Genomic DNA, 18,398 nt, shown 5'->3' with positions numbered 1-18,398 from the left:
CAGGACGAGATTGTTTCACGGCATAATTCTACCAAAATTTAAAGAGGAATTAGTACCTATCTACTAAACCTGTTCCAAAATGTACAAACAGAAGGAAGACTACGCAACACGTTCTATGAAGCAAACATCACCCTGATCCCCAAACCAGGAAAAGACCCAACAAGAAAAGAAAATCATAAACCAATATCACTAATGAATATAGATGCAAAAATATCCAAAAAGATCCTAACAAAAAGAATCCAGAAACACATCAAATAAATTATATATCATGACCATATCATATCAAGTCGGTTTTATCCCAGGGTCTCAAGGCTGGTTCAATATACATAAATCTATAAATGTAATTCAGCACATAAACAAATTAAAAAACAAAGACCATATGATTCTCTCAATTGATGCAGAAAAAACTTTTGATAGTATTCAGCATCCCTTCATGATCAGAACATTTAAGAAAATTGGTACAGATGTCACATTTCTTAAAGTGATAGAGACCATCTACAGCAAACCCACAGCCAATATCCTATTGAATGGAGTTAAATTGAAATCATTTCCCCTCAGATAAGGAACCAGACAGGTTGCCCATTGTCTCCATTGCACTGCAACATTGTAATGGAAGTTTTAGCCACCACAATTAGGAAAGAAAAGGCAATCAAGGGTATCCATATAGGGTCAGAAGAGATCAAACTTTCACTCTTCGCAGATGATATGATTCTATATCTGGAAAACACCAGAGATTCTACTACAAAACTCTTAGAAGTTCTACTACAAAACTCTTAGAAGTGATCAAGGAATACAGCAGTCTATCAGGTTTCAAAATCAACATTCATAAATTGGTAGCCTTTATATATACCAACAATAGCCAAGTTGAAAAAGCAGTTAAGGACTCTATTCCATTCACAGTATTGCCAAAGAAGATGAAATATTTGGGAGTTTATCTAACAAAAGACGTGAAAGATTTCTATAAAGATAACTATGACACTCTAAGAAAAGAAATAGTTGAAAATGTTAACAAATGGAAACACATACCATGCTCATGGCTGGGAAGAATCAACATTGTTAAAATTTCCATATTACCCAAAGCAATATATAATTTTAACGCAATCCCTATGAAAGCTACACTTTCATACTTTAAAGTTCTTGAAAGAACAATATTTTATTTCATATTGAATCAGAAAAAAACTTGAATAGCCAAGACATTACTCACAAATAAAAACAAACCAGGAGGACTCACACTACCAGACCTCAGACTATACTACAAATCGATAGTGATCAAAACAGCATGGTATTGGCACAAAAACAGAGAAGTAGATGTCTGGAACAGGATAGAGAACCAGGAGATGAATCCAGCTACTTACCATTATTTAATCTTTGACAAGCCAATTAAAAACATTCAGTGGGGAAAAGATTCCCTATTTAACAAATGGTGCTGGGTGAACTGGCTGGCAACCTGCAGAAGACTGAAACTGGACCCACACCTTTCACCATTAACTAAGATAAACTCTCACTGGATTAAGGATTTAAACTTAAGACATGAAACTATAAAAATACTAGAAGAGAGTGCAGGGAAAACCCTTGAAGAAATCCGTCTGGGGGAATATTTTATGATGAAGACCCCCTGGGAAATTGAAGCAGCTTCAAAAATACACTACTGGGACCTGATCAAACTAAAAAGCTTCTTCCCAGCCAAGAACAAAGTAAGTAAAGCAAGCAAACAGCCCTCAGAATGGGAGAAGATATTTGCAGGTTATGTCTGTGACAAAGGTTTAATAACAAGAATCTACAGAGAACTCAAACGTATAAGCAAGAAAAGAACAAGTGATCCCATTGCAGGCTGGGCAAGGGATTTGAAGAGAAACTTCTCTGAAGAAGACAGCGTGCGGCCTACAGACATATGAAAAAATGCTCATCATCTTTAACCATCAGAGAAATGCAAATCAAAACTACTTTGAGATATCATCTAACTCCTGTAAGATTAGCCTATATCACAAAATCCCAAGACCAGAGATGTTGATGTGGATGTGCAGAAAGGAACACTTCTACACTGCTGGTGGGAATGCAAATGAATACATTCCTTTTGGAAAGAGATATGGAGAACACTTAGAGATCTAAAAATAGATCTGCCATTCAATCATATAATTCCTCTACCAGGCATATACCCAGAAGACCAAAAATCACATCATAACAAAGATATTTGTACCAAAATGTTTATTGCAGCCCTATTCATAATTGCTAAGTCATGGAAAAAACCCAAGTGCCCATCGATCCACGAATGGATTAATAAATTGTGGTACATCTACACCATGAAATATTATGCAGCCTTAAAGAAAGATGGAGACTTTACCTCTTTCATGTTTACATGGATGGAGCTGGAACATATTCTTCTTAGTAAAGTATCTCAAGAATGGAAGAAAAAGTATCCAATGTACTCAGCCCTACTATGAAACTAATTTATGGCTTTCACATGAAAGCTATAACCCAGTTACAACCTAAGAATAGGGAGAAGGGGAAAAGGGACGGGAGCGAGGGGGGAGGGGAGCGGAAGGAGGGGGATTGGTGGGATTACACCTGTGGTGCATCTTACAAGGGTATATGTGAAACTTAGTAAATGTGGAATGTAAATGTCTTAGCACAATAACTAAGAAAATGCCAGGAAGGCTATGTTAACCAGTGTGATGAAAGTGTGTCAAACTGTCTATGAAATTAGTGTATGGTGCCCCATACATTAGTGTACACAGCTTTCATTTAATAAAAAATAAATTAATTAAAATTAAAATTAAAAAAATAAAAGAATTACAAAAAAAAAACAACAAAAAAAGGCCCAAAAGCTCTACTCCAGGAGATAATCAAGGAGAAATTCCCAGACATGCCAAGAGATTCTGAGATTTAAATAACAGACAGTCTCAGAACCCCAGCTCGACTCAACCCGAATAATGCATCTCCCAAACAAATTATAAGTAACTTTATTGAAGTTAATATGAAGGGGAAAATTCTGAAAGCAGCAAGATGTAAGAAAACCATAACCTACAAGGGGAAGAATATTAGAATGACAGCTGATCTCTCTGCTGAAAACTTTCAAGGTAGAAATGGATGGTCATTGACTTTTAATCTCCTAAATCAAAATAATTTTCAACCCAGGATCCTGTATCCAGCAAAACTGAGTTTCTCTTATGATGAAGCAATTAAATACTTTAATGACATGCATATGTTGAAGAAATTTGCCATAACTAAGCCAGCTCTCCAGGATTTTCTCAGACCTATCCTCCATAATGACCAGCATAATCCTCTACTACCAATGTAAACTCACTCAGAAATTTTTGATCAAATTCCAGCTTCCACAGTGGTGAAAGGATTAAAAATGTCTATTGGACTTTTGAAAAACTTGATTCCCAAAATTCTACCAGGCTTATCAATGTTCTCAATTTGTGAATGGTTTAAATTGTTCCCTAAAGAGGCACAGCTTGGCTGACTGGATACAAAAACTCAGGCCAGATATTTGCTCTATACAAGAATCTCATCTTACCTTAAAAGACAAAGATACACTCAGGGTGAAGGGATGGTCATGTATATTTTAGGTAAATAAAAATCAGAAAAAAGCAGGTGTTGCAATTTTATTTGCAGATACAATAGGCTTTAAGACAACAAAAGTAAGAATAGATAAGAATGGTCACATCGTATTTGTTAAGGATAACTCTCAACATGATGAGATTTCAATTATTAACATTTATGCACCCAACCAGAATTTGCCTCAATTTATAAGAGAGACTCTAACAGACATGCGCACCCAAAATAGTCATAGATTTTAACACTCTTTTGGCAGTGTTGGATAGATCCTCCAATAAGAAAGTCAGCAAAGAAATTCAACAATTGGATTAACATCCACGGAACATTTAATCCTAACAAAATTGAATACACATTCTTCTCATCAGCCCATGGAACATCCTCCCAAATTGATCACATCTTAGGTCACAAGTCTAACCTCAGCAAATTTAAAAGAATAGAAATCATTCTTTGTGCCTTCTCGGACCATCATGGAATAAAAGTTGAACTCAGTAACAACAGAAATCAGCATACTTACACAAAAACATGAAAACTAAATAACCTTATGCTGAATAATAGCTGGATCATAGATGAGATTAAAAAGGAAATTACTAAATTTGGGGGGGAAATGATAACAAAGACATGTCTTATCATAACCTCTGGGATACCACAAAAGCAGTCCTAAGAGGGAACCTTATAGCACTGTAAGCCTTCCTCAAGATAACAGAAAGAGAGGAAATTACTACTTAATGGGACATCTCAAGCAACTGGAAAAGGAAGAATGTTCCAATCCCAGACCCTGCAGAAGAAAAGAAATAACCAAAATTAGAGCAGAATTAAGTGAAATTGAAAACAAAAGTATTACACAACAGATCAGTAAATCAAAAAGTTGGTTTTTTGAAAAGGTCAATAAAATAGATTAACTCTGGCTAACCAGGAAAAAAAAGAGTAAAATCTCTAATTTCATCAATCAGAAATGACAAAGACGAAATACAACAGGCTTCTAAGAAAAATGAAAAAATCCTTATTGAATATTACAAGAAACTTCATTCTCAGAAATACGAAAATTTGAAGGAAATAGACCAATACTTGGAAACACGTTATCTTCCTAGACTTATCCAGAATGAAGTGGAAATGTTGAACAGGCCTATATCAAGTTCTGAAATAGCATCAACTATACAAAATCTCCCTAAAAAGAAAAGCCCTGGTCCAGATGGCTTCAATCAGAATTCTACCAAACCTATAAAGAAGAACTAGTACCTATACTACTTAACCTCTTCCAAAATATAGAAAAAGAAGAAACACTACCCAAGACAGTCTATGAAGCAAACATCACCTTGATCCCCAAACCAGGAAAAGACCCAATAAGGAAAGAAAATTATAGACCAATATCACTAATGAATATCGATGCAAAAATATTCAACAAGATCCTAGCAAACAGAATCCAGCAACACATCAAACAAATTGTACATCATGACCAAGTTGGTTTTATCCCAGGGTCTCAAGGCTGGTTCAATATACACAAATCTATAAATATAATTCATCACATAAACAAAATAAAAAACAAAGACCATGTGATTCTCTCAATTGATGTAGAAAAAGCTTTCTTTTTTTTTATTAAATCATAGCTGTGTATATTAATGCAATCATGAGTACAATGTGCTGGCTTTATACACAGTTTGAAATATTTTCATCAAACTGGTTAAAATACCCTTCATGGCATTTTCTTAGTTACTGTGTTAAGACATTTATATTCTACATTTAGTAAATTTCACATGTACTCTTGTAAGAAGCAACATAGGTGTGGTCCCACCAATTACCGTCCCTCCACCAGAAAAACTTTTGATTATATCCAGCACCCTTTCATGATCAGAACACTTAAGAAAATTGGTATAGAAGAAACAGTTCTTAAACTGATAGAGGCCATCTACAGCAAATCCACAGCCAATATCATATTGAATGGACTTAAATGGAAATCATTTCCACTCAGGTCAGGAACCAGGCAAGGTTTCTTATTGTCTCCACTGCTTTTCAACATTGTAATGGAAGTCTTAGCCATTGCAATTAGCAAGAATAGGCAATCAAGGGTATCCGTATAGGGTCAGAGATCAAACTTTCACTCTTCACAGATGATATGATTCTATATCTGGAAAACACCAGGGATTCTACTACAAAACTCTTAGAAGTGATCAAGGAATACAGCAGTGTCTCAGATTACAAAATCAACATTCATAAATCTGTAGCCTATATATAACAACAATAGTCAAGATGAAAAAACAGTCAAGGACTCTATTCCTTTCACAGTAGTGCCAAAGAAGATGAAATATTTTGGAGTTTACCTAACAAAGGATGTGAAAGATCTCTATAAAGAGAACTATGAAACTCTAAAAGAAATAGCTGAAGATGTTAACAAATGGAAAAACATACCATGCTCCTGGTTGGGAAGAATCAACATTGTTAAAATGTCCATATTACCAAAAGCAATATACAGTTTTAACGCAATCCCTGTTAAAGTTCCACTGTCTTACTTTAAAGATTTTGAAAAAAATAATACTTTGGTTTATATGGAATCAGAAAAAAACCTCGAATAGCCAAGACATACTCAGAAATAAAAACAAAGCAGGAGGAATCACGCTACAGGACCTCAGACTATACTATAAATCGAAAGTGATCAAAACAGCATGGTACTGGAACAAAAACAGAGAGGTAGATGTATGGAACAGAATAGAGAACCAAAAGATAAACTCAGCTACTTACAGTTATTTGGTCTTTGATAAGCAAATTAAAAACATTCAATGGTGAAAAGATTCCCTATTTAACAAATGGTGCTGGGTGAACTGGCTGGTGACCTGAGGAAGACTGAAACTGGACCCATACCTTTCACCATGAACTAAGTTAGACTCTTACTGGATAAAAGATTTAAACTTAAGACATGAAACTATAAAATACTATAAGAAAGTGCAGGGAAAACACTTCAAGAAATTGGCCTGGGAGAATAGCTGATGAGGAATACCCCCTGGGCAATTGAAGCAACACCACAAATATATTACTGGGATCTGATAAAAAAAAAAAAGCTTCTGCACAGCCAAAAACATAGTAAGTAAAGCAAGCAGACAGCCCTCAGAATGGGAGAAGATATTTGCAGGTTATGTCTCTGACAAAGGTTTGATAACCAGAATCCACAGAGAACTCAAACATATTAGCAAGAAAAGAACAAGTGATCCCATCTCAGGGTAGGTAAGGTACTTGAAGAGATACTTCTCTGAAGAAGACAGGCAAACGGCCTGTCATCATCCTTAATCATCAGAGAAATGCAAATCAAAACCACTCTAAGATATCATCTAACCCCAGTAAGATTAGCCCACATCACAAAATCCCAAAACCAGAGATGTGGCATGGATGTGGACAAAAAGGAACACTTCTACACTGTTGGGGGAAATGCAAACTAATATGTTCCTTTTGGAAAGATGATTGGAGATCACTTAGGGATGTAAAAATAGACCTGCCATTCAATCCTTCAATTCTTCTACTAGGTATATATCCAGAAGACCAAAAATCACATTATCACAAAGATATTTGCACTAGAATGTTTATTGCAGCCCAATTCATAGTTGCTAAGTCATGAAAGAAGCTCAAGTGTCCATCAACCCACAAATGGATTAATAAATTGTGGTATATGTACACCATGGAATATTATGCAGCCTTAAAAATATGGAGACTTTACCTCTTTCTTGTTTACATGGATGGACCTGGAACATATTCTTCTTAGCAAAGTATCTCAAGAATGGAAGAAAAAGTATCCAATGTACTTAGTCTTACTATGAAACCAATTTTTAGCTTCCTTATGAAAGCTATAACCCAATTATAGCCCAAGAAGAAGGCGAAAAGAAGGGGAGGGGAAGGGGAGGGGAAGGGAAGGGGAAGGGATGAGGAGGATGGGTGGAAGGAGAGTAATTTGTAGGTCCACACCAATGGTGCATCTTACAAGGGTTCATGTGAAATTTACTAAGTGTAGAATATAAATGTCTTAACGCAATAACTAAGACAATGCTGTGAAGGCTATGTTAACCAGCTTGATGAAAACATTTCAAATTGTGTATAAAACCAGCACATTGTAAAAAAAAAAAAGAAAGAAAGAAAGAGAGAAAACACATCACAAAGATAATAATCTCAGTGCCTCAGAATGCACTCCATAAACACTTTCTGGAATAGGTGTGGTGGCAATAACATGCCCCTGATAGCACGCTTTTCCAATGGAAACATGACTCACAATAAGAAGTTCCCATTACAATACCCCAAAGAGTCCATGAGGCTTGCAGGCCCTTCTAGGGACAAAGATACTCACACATCAGTCATCAAATAAAACTAAAAACACAGAAAAGGCCTCATAGATCACTTAGAAGTTGTGCATGGATGAGGTATAGTGAGGAGGATGCTGGACTCAGGATCTGGAAGGTGGAAACAGGGCATACAGGTCCTGCCACAGGTCTGGTCATTAAAATACTGGGCAAAACCTGCAGTGGAAAAGAAAATTAATGACCATACAGTTTGGTGACAAAAATACAAGAGTGGACTTACAAATATGGGAAAGCATCTTGCACAGTGCCTATTTTACAAGATGTATGGAATAAGAATTTGGTTTTTTAATTATGACTTTATAGTACATGGGATCAGACACCTTGGATTTCAGCAAAATTCCATGCAGCGTCTCTCTGCCCCTGCCCATGGCAGCAAAATACATTCTGAAAGAAATCAGTATCATGACCTGCAGGGGAATCAATGATGGACACTAACAAATTATGTCTCAAATAAAATTCAAAAGAGAGAAGTTCAAAATGGGAGAATCCTCTCTCATATGGATCCATTTGATCTTCCCTGTAAAGGTCTTTCCTGCAGCCAGCTGAATGGAATGCGCTGTGGAAAGCTGCTGATCACAGCCCGTTCCCTCCTTCTGGCAGAGCTGGCAGCCCAGGGACTACAACAAGGGGAAAGGGCTTTCTGGATTTTACAGAAGTCACAAAAGATCAAAGACTATGCCTGGGACAGACCTGAGAAGTTTGACTGCCATTTACACAAAGCCCAAATCAGTGTGAAGTCTGAGAAGGGTGCTGAAGATTTGAAATTGACATTGTAAAAAAAGTCCAGGAAATAGGTCTAGAAGTCAGATAAATTCATGTCCTTACTTACAGAAGAGGAAGCCAGGTTTAAAAAGTTCCAAGGTGCCTTAGCCGTCTAATAAAAGAGCAAGGACAGAAGTCATGCCTCCCAAGGCCCAGTGCTTACATCTGTTCCCTCACTTCTATTTCTTGGGACAAGGGGTGGTAAGCACTCCTGGTCAGGGACACTAACAGCCAGGGCAAGCTCTAGTGAAATCTTCTGTACCTGCCTTTCCCATCCCCAAACCAGTCACTTTCCCTCCATCTCCTTCCAAGTAAAGGGGAATGGCTCCTACTTCTAACTGCAGACTCAGCTCTGTCTAGATATTTTCCTTTGTCTTCTTTTTCCTGCTGCGCCCAGGGAAAATCTTCTCTCCTACACAAAGAATGTATCATGTACATTTATATGTAAACAAACCCATATATAGTATATGACATGTATTATATGTACATATACATATAATATTGTAAATATAATTCTGTGTATTTTAAAAAGCAAAGATTATTTTGTTTTCAAAAGGCAAAACTATGGAGACAGTAAAAACATCTGTAATTGCCAGAAGTTTAGGGGAAGGGACAGATACATAAGCAAAGCACAAGAATTTTTAGGGCTGTGAAAATATTCTATATGATACCATAAGGGATCCATGACATTATACATTTGTCCAAAGCCAGAGAATGAACAGCACCAAGAGTGAACCCTAATGTCAACTGTGGACTCTGGATGATGATGAGTCGGGGTAGGTTCCTCAGTTATAGCAAGTGCACCACTCAGATAGCGGTGTTGATAATGGGCAGTCTGGCCAGGTGTAGGGGCAGGGAGCATATGGGATAACTTTGCACCTGCCTCTCAATTTGCTGCAAATCTAAAATCTCTCTAAGGAACAAAGTCCTTAAAAAATATTAATCACTGACATCTATAGGCCCAAAATTTAACATGTTTTTATTTTTCTTTACGTTTGTTTTCTGCTTTCCACAGGAATCTCATACAGATAGATGGGAAGGCCAAAAAAAGATGATAGTTGTTACTAAATGCTATGTTTTCTTTTTAGAAAATTTTTTTGTAAAAAATACAAAACATAAAATCTACTCTGTTAACAAATTTTTTAGTGCACAGAACACTATTGCTAACTATACATACATTGTTACACAGCAGATCCCAGAACTTTTTCATCTTGCATGCTCAAAACTCCATATCCATTGAGTGGCAATTCCCCATTCTCTCCACCTTCACCTCTGGCAGCCCACCTTTCTACTTCCTGCTTCTGTGAGTTTGACAGAGTTAGAAAGCTCACTTATGTGGAATTATGCAATATTTTCTTCTGACTGGCATATATCACTTAAGCATATGTCCTCAAGTTTCATCCATACTATAGCATATGACAGGATATCATTTTTTAAGGCTGAATAATATTTTATTGTCTGTATATTCTACATTTTCTTAACCCATTCATTCATTGGTGGATTGGTATTTAGGTTGTTCCCACTTGTTGACTAACATAAATACTTTACATCTCTTTAGGCCAGTGTGTGCCCATTGATTAGCGCCCAATTATTAGAGGATACATATGGTATTTGTGTTTCCATTCCTAAGATACTTCACTTGGATGGTCTCCAGTTCCATCCAAGTTGCTGCAAACATACTATTTCATTCATTTTTATGGCTGAGTAGTAATACATGGTGTGTGTGTATATGTGTGGGTGTGTGCGCGCGCGCGTGTGTGTATACATCACATTTTCTTCATCTGTTCTTGAATTGATGGGCACTTAGGTTGATTCCACTTCTTTGTCATTGTGTTACAATAGATGTGGATGCAGAGAAAAAGGGAAGCTTATACACCCTTAGTGGGATTACAAATTGATATAACCTCTATGAAAAACGGTATGGAGATTCCTCAAAGAAATAAATGTAGACTTACAATTTGACCCAGCAATCCCACTACTGGGTATCTATCCAATGAAAAAGAAGTCATTTTATCAGAAATACCATTGCACTCGAATGTTTATTGCAGCACAGTTACATTTTAGTATTTATCCATCTTGACTTGATATTTTGTGTGTTGAAACAAGGGTCCCATGTCATTCATTCATTTCTTTATTATTTTTGATTGACAACTAATAGTCATGTATATTTATGGTATACAATGTTATGTGCTCATCTATGTGTACATTGCAGAAAAATTACATATCCATCAATTTCATTCTTTCAATGTGGATATCCAGTTTTTCCAACACTATTTGTTGAAGAGACTATCCTTTCCCCATTAGCACACTTGTCAAAGATAGTTTCACCATATATGAGTAGGCTTACTTCTGGGCTCTTTATTCTGTTCCATAAGTTTATCTTTATGCTAATAATATGCTGTTCTGGATATGTAGCTTTGTAATATGTTTTGAAGTTAGGAAGTGTGAAACCTCTAGTTTTGTTTTTCTTTCTCAAGATTGTTTTGGCTAGTGGGACCCACAGTGGTTCCATATGAATTTTAGGATTGTTTTTTCCGTTTCTGCAAAAAAAAAAAAACTGGAGTTTTGATAAGGATTGCATTTATTCTGTAAATCACTTTAGGTAGTTTGGGTATTTCAACAATATTAAGTCTTTCCAATATTAAGTGTTGTGTTACATGGACACAAAAATGTCTTTCCATATATTAAAAAGACATATGTCTTTTTAACTTCTTTCAGCAATATTTTGTAATGTTCACCAGACAAGTATTTTAATACTTGGTAAGGTTAATCCTAAGCATTTTATCTTTTTGATAATATTATAAGTAGAACTATCATATTTCCTTAGATTCTTTTTCATATTGTTCATTGTTTTTGTACATTGACTTCATATCTTGCAACTTCACTGAATTTGTTTATTCGTTCTGATAATTTGTGTATGTGTGGTAGGTAGGTATTCAGGGGGTTCTACATATAAGTAGAATCTAAAAAAACTGAACTTACAGAAGCAGGGAGTAGAGTAGTGATTACCAGGAGCTGAGTGAAAAGGGCAGGAATGAAGGGATGTTTAGTAAAGAGTGCAAACTTTTAGACAGAAGGAATAAATTCTAGAGATCTCTTGAATGAGATGGTAATTATAATTAATAATGTATGGATTTGGAAATTGCTTTGTTGATTTTAAAAGTTCTCACCACACACACAAAACAAATTTGATGTAATGAATATGTTCCTCAGCTTGATTTAAGAATTCCAAAATGTATACATATATAAAAACACCATACTGCACCTTGTAAATATATACAATAAAGTATTTTTCTTCTTTAGATTCATAAATTTAAGGAGCACATATGCAGATTTCATAGATATATTGCATTGTGGTGAAGTAGGGATTTTTAGTTTACCCATCAGCCAAATAGTCTACATGGTGCCCAATAGGTAATTTTTCATCCCTTACCCCATCCATTCTCTCACCTTTTAGAGACTCCAAATGTGTATTATTCCACTCTGTATGTCCACATGAACTCACTGTTTAACTCCCACTTACAAATGAGAACATGCAGTAATTGGCTTTCTGTATGAATTAAAATATCTTTAGGTTTGCTTTTTAATTTCCACATTATCAGTGAATTTCCCAATTTTTCCTCTGATATTAATTTCTAGTTTTATTCCATTGTAGTCAGAAAAGATACTTAGTGTAATTTCAATCTTCCTAAACTTTTATTTTGTCAAATAAACCTCATTTCTTTATAAATTATCCAGCCTTGAGTATTTCCTTTATATATTAACAATGCAAAACAGACTAACACATTTCCTCAGCTTTTGTTTGTCTGTGGAAGTCTTTATTTCTCCTTCATTTTTTAGAATAGTTTTTGCTGAATATACTATGCTTGGTTGACAGTCATTTTCTTTCAAAATTTTTAATAGTCATCTCGCTAAATTCTGGCTTATAAGGCTTCTACCACACACACACACAAAAATCTGCTGATAGACTTATGTGTGTTCCTTTCTACATATATGAGTCACTTTTCTTTTGTCGCTTTCAGAATCCTCCTTGTCTTTGACTTTTGACAATTACAACATGTCTTGCTGTGGATTCCTGAGGGGAATCATCATAACTGAAACTCACTGGGCCTCTTGAATTTGGATGTCCATTTCCTTCCCTAGATTTGAAAAGTCTTTCACCAGTATTTCTTCAGATATATTTTTCACCCTTTCCTCTCTCATTTCTTATTCTTAGACTCTGATTTGCATATATTGATTTGTTTTATGGTGTCCCATAAGTACCTTAGTCATACTTCACTCATTTTCATTTTTTTTCCCTCTTTGTTTTTCTGGCTGAATAATTTTAGATTACCTGTCTTCAATTTTCAAGTTCTTTTATTTGATCAAGTCTGCTATTGAACCCCTCTGTAGAATTTTTAAATTCAGCTGTAGAATTTTTAAATTCAGCTCTATTTTTTTATCCCAAGATTTCTATTTAGTTCTTATTTACATTACTTTTCTCTATTGATGTTCTCATTTTATTCATTTTCCTGAGCTCATTGAGCATCATTATGACAGTTACTTTAAATTATTTTTCAGTAAATTTATATACTTCAATTTCTTTAAAACCAATTTCTGGAGATTTAATTTGGTCCCTAGATTAGGCCACACTTCCTTGTTTGTGTACCTTATAACTTTGTGTTAGGATTCATACAATTGAAAAAACAGGAACTTCTTCCAGTCTTTATAAACTGGCTTCATACAGGGAAATACTGTGACAAATCAGTCTGGCTAAAGATTCTGAAGGCCTCTTAAAGTCTTTCTGGAGATGTGCCTTCTAAGAACTTGTGTGCATAAATTAAAAATTAGAGGGATTTGCCAGTTTCTTTTTTCAGAAATTCAGAATCTCTTGCTTCCTCTTGTTTCTCTCTGTGGCACTGCAGTTCCTGGGGACTCTTTCAAATTGCCCATCTTGCTTTCATTACCATAGCTCCTGTCATATGCCAAATCCTATCAGAACTCCAATTGAGGTAAAACAGAAACAAGTCCCAAGGCAACCCCCTGAAAAGTCAGAGCATTGTATGTATTCTCCAACTCTCTCATTCCCCAGGGAGAAGCCAAGAGTTCAGGGATTTCTCCAGCTTATTGTGCACTAAGCCACAGGGAAGTAGTATGGTGAGTGAGAGCTCCAAACTACTGTCACTATTCTCAGTGATCCCATCCTGATGCTCCATTCTGCCAGCACTTAAATTCCGGCAAGACAGAAACCAGTCCTTTGGGCAGCCTCCAGAAAATCTGAACATCAGACTTATAATCCAGTCTGCCCTTTTCCTCCCCAAATAGCCAGGAGCTGAGATTTTTCTCACAATTGTGCTTTGGTGAGCCAGGGGCAGAACCTATGAGTGCCATGAATTTTTCTGCCAGCTTTTCTGTGACTGGTTGCATGTTCCTCAAAGGTAACGGAACCTCTTGTTTCTGGGGTGCTCACATAGGGAATTGATCCATGTATTATTATTGAGTTGGTGTCTTCATATAAAGAAAGAAGGTGGTTTTCTATCCCACCATCTTGCTGACATCACCTCTATGGTACATTTTCTTAACAGAGAAGTTGTCGTTACCCTACACCCTCTTTAAATTTCAGTTTCTTCTCCTCTGAAATGAGAGCCTACTTTACATGATTGTAATGTTCTACAAAACCCCAACTGCACACAGTTTTGGAGATCAATGAAAAGAAAAAAAAATTACAGAGCAGAGGCAAAAAGGAGACAGAATGAAGAAGGTGTGAATGACCTATTACAAAACACCATGCCACATAAGGATGTCAAAAGACATCCTATAGGTCTTTTCTCATTAGAAAGAAACATCCTTTCCCTTTTAAAGTGCCTTTCAACCTTTATATACAAATCAAGATTTAAAGAAAAATAGAACATTTAAGATAAAATAGAATTGTTCTCACTTGAAATGTAATAATTATATAACTAGTAAAAAAATTGATAATAGTAACAGCTCCAATGTTGACAAGGCACTGGCTCAGAATCTTATATAAGGCAAACCAAACTAAACTCTTTACTGGCAAATGTTAGTGGATTCAAGATCAATTATGACTGCTTTCTAGAGAGCTAGGTTCCTAAAATAAGATCAATGTAATAATTGCACAGATATTTAAATTAAAAATATTCAACCAGAAATGAAAATTTGAAAATGTATTTTATTATCTCTGGTACAATTTTTTACCAGACTCGCCATTGTGGCTACTTTTGAGACTGGAGAGAATGTGTCTCAAGCACTTTCTGCTGTAAACTTGTCAACATGAAACTTCAAGTAGCTGAAAGATGCTTCAATTTCTCTCTCTCTTTTTCTTATTATACAGATTATACAGTCTGATCCCTTTGTAAATAGCTTAAATAAAGCCCGGGAGTAAATAAATGTTTCTGGCCAAATACAACCAAACGATCAGAGAACAAACTATGTTTCTTACCCTCTAACTGTTCCAAGATGAAAATCCACAAAAGTAATCTATCAAAAAAAAAAAAAAATTACACCTATCAAGCCAATGAGAATGTTTTCTCACACTATTTCTTCATATTTTTCTTGCTAAGATAAAGATATTTTATAACATCTGTCAGATGTGAAAGGTTAAAATGTCCATCAACTTTAACAAATATAGAAATACCAAATAAATTTTAGCTGAAATCTGAAAGACAAAAAGGAACCCATGGATGAAGGTGCTAAGGGCAAAGCATTTCAGTCAGAATGAGTGGTGTTGGGCACATGTCCAGAGGAAAGATAAGCTTAATGTGCCTTAGGAAAGAAAAGCAAGGAGAGCAGCTGAAGGACATTATGTGCATGGGAAGAATGGTGAATGATATGGCTATGGGGGAAAACAAGAGGCAACTCGGACAGGTCATGCAGTTCCTGCTGAGAGTCCACATTTTACTCCTAGGGAAGTAGAGAACCATTAGTGAATTTTAAACTGAAAAGTGTTTGTTGTAGAGATGGCAACTATGTATAGAATTGAGTGAGGTAATTAAATCTGAAATCCCCAAGAATTTTTCCCATTGTTACTTGATCCCAGAAATATAAGTAGAGAAATCTAAAATATAGGAAATGGTCAGTGCTTGTGATGGTTAGTTTTATGTGTCCACTTGGCAAGGCTGTTGCACCCAATTCTTTAACCAAATGATAACCCAGGAATTGCTGTGAAGGCATTTTATAGATGTGCTTAATACATTTATGTGTACCTATGATCACTTTTCCCTAAATCAAGGAAATTGCAATTGTACTATGGGTTGGCCTCACCCAGTCACTTGAAGGACTTATGCAAAAACTGAAGTTTCCTGGAGAAGAAATTCTGACTCAAGAATTCTTAAGTTTTAGCCTGCTACCTCCATATTTGCTAGCCCACATAATACCTAAATGAATTTCCTAAAAAAAAGTTAATAGATATAGATAAATCCTATTGGTTCTGTTCATTAGAAGAATGCTGACTCCAAAAAGTACAATGTTTTTTCAAGGTGGGGCACTACGGCAACAACAATGTCATAACCATAATAAATAAATAAAGAGCATGGACATTTGAAAGGAAAGAAGATGAGCTTAAGTTTGGATTTGATTGTTAAATGATTTATCATTAAATGAGCATGATCTTATTATAAAAGTTGAAAAATTAAGGAGACAGAGGTACTAAACATTGTCATAACTGCTATTTCTACTTCAGGTTATCTCTTTTACATAATATATTTTCAAATAAATATACACCTTGTATGCAGTGTTTTTACTCAACAATGTATTATAATAACAAAACCTGTATTATGTATTATGTATCACAAAACCTTCATAACTCCTATTTTAATAGCTGCATAGTAGTCTGCTAATTAAGTAAAACAAAAATTTAAACCAACCCCTATAGAATATATAAGATGTCCCCAGTTGTGTTATGGTCAATGAATTATCACAGTAACTACCATCACACATGTATGTTTTTTAAAATTTGGGCCCATTTCCTCTGAAAAAATCCTAGAGATAGACTTGTGGATCCATAACTGATTAATATTCATCCAGTAGACACTACTATAGTAATATGGGCCTATAATATATTGAGATATGCCTATACAAGTTAGTAAAGGGCCACTGCCCATCACCACTTAAGCATCCCTCTTAGTCCTCCCTGGGAACACTCTTGACAGCTCCAGGATCCCCAAACTAAAGGGTTCACACTTGGCTACATCAAGGGGCTCTTGGACCTGCTCTGGCACCATGTACAGGGCTTTGACTGGTCAGTGGCCATCCATGCTTTACCTGTTGCTAAATATTTTGATACCCCAGAGTCAGAGGCATTTATATAAATTATAACATTTATATAAATTAACTCAGTTTTAATGGGTCATTTAATCTGTATTCATGTGTTGGTGGTATGACATTTAAGAAGGAGTAACTTGATTTCATCCAATTCATCCTCTTCTGATCACTCCAGTCTCTTCTCAGGCTAGAAATGCATCATTAAATTTCCCCCAGGTACTCCACAGCCCTACCCTGTTCCTCCTTCATGTTCTATGTAGATGCCTTTCTTCCCTGGGATGTTGCAGACTGGCAGGATCTCTTTCTTCTTTCCCACTCCACTCCAGATTTCCACCTTAGTAAATATTAGTCCCCACACATCACCATTTTTTCTCTCCTGTGTAGGGAAAGAGGATTTGTAAATATATTTTGACTTATTGATGGCACATAGTCTATATTCTTAACTGTTGTCATAGAGACATCAGGGCATTGGAAATCATTCTTTAAAAGGTATTGTGAGGGTGGCTGAAGAATCAGGCAACTCTGAACTCACTGAACAAACCATGTTTCTCTCTCTTAAATAAATACTTAAGGGTGCCTAATCTTGACAAAAGAAAAAAAAAAGTCATTCCTTGCATTTAGTGGTAAAACACACATAGGCACTTTCTACTGAACAGACTGTTCCCACACTGTTGTCCATCCAAAGCAATCAATCAGACAGGGTCATGTGGAGTATGACAGTCACTACTCATTCCTACTGCAATGTGCCCTCTCAAGTTAGTGTGCATCAAAATCAGTTTGGGAGTTCTTCCTACAGCTCTTCTCCTTCCCTTTTAACTGTTCCAAGTAGTTTGAGAGTCACTCCCAAAGTAACCAGGAGTTTTACATATTAATTAAATCATTAAAAGAACAGGTAAACCCAGGTCAGAATGACTGGGGATTTAAATCATCAGAAAAAGTATAAGAGGCTGTGAGAAAGCTATCCCAACAGTAACTCACATACTAAAATCCACTAGATAAAAGCTCAAAAATTGTCTTAAAGTAAATGAGATAGAATTTGTTATTTTTTTTAAATAAATTGAAATATAGTCATCTTACCTGAAACACTTCAAATACCATTGAAAGGGAAAAATCCATCTATTCGTCAGTGAATACATATTTCAGTAAATCATATGGTAAATAGAATATGCAGCCCATGGGAATTTTGCAACCCAGTTGGCAAGTGGAGATATAAAGTCAATAAGTTATGTTGAGTGCCCTCGAAGAGGATAATTTAGCAAAGTGAGTTTTCATGTTATTTGGAGAAATGTTATAAAGTAAGGGTAGTGTGTGCTAAACCCTAGAGGGTGATGAAAATTTATTGACGTGAAAAGAAGATGAATGTGTAATTAAGTTCTAGATCATGTTGTAATTAAATAAATGGAAATAGAAACCTTTTGGAAATATGAGTGGCTCCTCCTTGCTACTCTAAAGAATCCAGGGATGTGATTCATTTAATAGAGG

The sequence above is a fragment of the Nycticebus coucang genome, chromosome 15 (genome assembly GCF_027406575.1).
Source record: "Nycticebus coucang isolate mNycCou1 chromosome 15, mNycCou1.pri, whole genome shotgun sequence".
Classification (NCBI taxonomy): domain Eukaryota; kingdom Metazoa; phylum Chordata; class Mammalia; order Primates; family Lorisidae; genus Nycticebus; species Nycticebus coucang.
The sequence above is the reverse complement of the archived record's forward strand: the minus strand, read 5'-3'. Positions refer to the sequence as shown.